The 2,237-nt window shown below is 44.9% G+C and overlaps 1 non-coding gene across 1 annotated transcript; it reads right to left on the reverse strand.

Moving 5' to 3' along the window:
• Positions 1–673: 673 nt before the first annotated feature.
• Positions 674–780, reverse strand: LOC112088602. Its single transcript, XR_002900548.1, has one exon. It is a non-coding gene; the product is annotated as a small nucleolar RNA R71 (small nucleolar RNA).
• Between the last annotated feature and the right edge of the window lie 1,457 nt (positions 781–2,237).

Genomic DNA, 2,237 nt, shown 5'->3' on the forward strand with positions numbered 1-2,237 from the left:
GAGAAGAGACAGACGTGGTAGACAAATTGATCAGACTGAGATGGCAGAACAAGGAGATCACGTGGTAGATATAGAACAACCGGTTCAAGAGCAACAGGCTCAGGGTAATAGAGCTGGTAATGGAGTTGGTCAAGGGCTTCATCAGGGTAATGTTCATCAGGAACAGGTGCACCATCAACAAGCTTATGTCCACCAAGGACAAGCTCAAGCTCATCAACAAAGGCATCAGGCCAATGTTCAGCAAAGACACCAGGTGCACCACCAACCCCACCCTTTCCAACCACAGCAAAGAAGATATGAGCAACCCCAAGTCTATGTTGGAGAGAATGACAGGGCCAATGCTCATCAGTATGGAGCTGGTATTCAGACACCACCTGTGCAAAACAACAACTTTGAAGTGAAAGCATCATTGCTGAATATGGTCCAGAACTCAAAGTTCCATGGGTTAGCAATGGAAGATCCCTTGGAACACTTGGACCAGTTTGATAAGGTGTGTGATCTGACCAAGATTAATGGAGTTTCAGAAGACAGCTTTAAGCTAAGACTATTCCCATTCAGTCTTGGTGATAAAGGTCATCAATGGGAGAAGAATCTTCCAAGAGGCTCCATTCAAACCTGGGAGCAATGCAAGCAAGCCTTCTTATCTAAGTTCTTCTCCACCTCAAGAACTGCAAAACTGAGGAACCAAATCTCTAGCTTCACTCAGCACAGCAATGAAAGTTTTGGTGAAGCATATGAGAGATTCAGGAGCTACACAAACCAATGCCCACACCATGGGTTTAGTGAGGCCTCTCTTCTCAGCACACTGTATAGAGGAGCTCTTCCCAAGATTAGAAACCAGCTGGATACTGCTTCCAATGGGAACTTTCTGGGTAAAGAGATACATGCTGCTTTAGAGCTAGTGGAGAACTTAGCATTGAGCAATGATACTTATGGTGAAGACTATGACAGATCAAATAGGTCTGAAGGTTCAAGCTCAGAACAGAGGCTCACCAGAGAAGTTAAGGAGTTGAGAAGTGAATTAGACAAGCTGAAATTCACCACTCAGAAGCCAATACATTTTGTTGGAGAGTATGAGGAACCTTCTCAAATCTTTGAGAACATAAGTGAAGAAGGTCTTACCCAAGAGGAGCTCAACTACATTGGGAATCAGAGGTTCCAAAGATATCAGTATGGTAATGCCAATCCAAACCTTTCTTACAGGAACACCAATGTAGCTAACCCACAAGACCAGGTCTATCCCAATTCTCAAGCTCCAACAAACTTTGTTCCCAAGAACAACTTTCAAGGGTCATTCCAACCCAAGAATCAATTTGGTCAGAATCAGAGTTTTGGTCAGCAACAGCAACCATTTCAGGGCACTGGTTACACTTCACAGCAGCCAAAGGCACCACCAGGATTTGGTCCACCACAGTTCCAACAGCAGGCGCCGGTTCAACAACAGTTTCAGCCACCAATGGTCCAACAGCAGCCACAGATGGGTACAGATATGGTTGGTATTCTGCAACAACTACTTCAGGGTCAACAGACTATGCAGCAGGAAATCAAGGAACTGAAGCAAAACCAGGCATCAAGCTCAAGGAACCAAGGTCACCTACCTGGAAAACCAGAACCCAACCCCAAGGAATATGCCAAGGCCATAACACTGAGGAGTGGCAAGGAGTTACCTGGTATTGAGAACAACAATGTGATCATTGAGGACAATGATCAACCTGAGGGGGAGGCAGCCTTAAAGGATGATCAAGTTGCTGAGAAACCAAGGTCAGAAAAGGGTAAAGAGGTAGCAAAGGAACCAGAACCAGAGAAGAAGTATGTGCCACCACCTCCATACCAACCCAAGCTCCCATTTCCAGGGAGATTTAAGAAGCAACTAGTGGACAAGGCAAGAGCTGTATTTGAGAAGGCACTCAAAGAGACACCACTCACAATGCCTCTCATTGATGCATTCTTAATGATGCCAAAGATGGGGAAGTTTTTGAAGGATGCTATTCTGAACAAGACAAAAGAGCTTCAAGGCATGGTAGTACTAAGTCATGAATGCAGTGCTATCATTCAGAGGAAGTCCATTCCAAGGAAGTTAACTGATCCAGGGAGCTTCACACTCCCCTGTGCCATTGGACCTCTTCTATTCTCTGGATGTCTTTGTGATTTAGGAGCATCAGTCAGCTTGATGCCATTCTCCATAGCACAGAAGCTGGGCTTTAGAGTTTTCAAACCTTCAAAGATTTCTCTTATCC

This window comes from Eutrema salsugineum, unplaced genomic scaffold, assembly GCF_000478725.1.
Source record: "Eutrema salsugineum unplaced genomic scaffold, Eutsalg1_0 scaffold_14, whole genome shotgun sequence".
Lineage (NCBI taxonomy): Eukaryota > Viridiplantae > Streptophyta > Magnoliopsida > Brassicales > Brassicaceae > Eutrema > Eutrema salsugineum.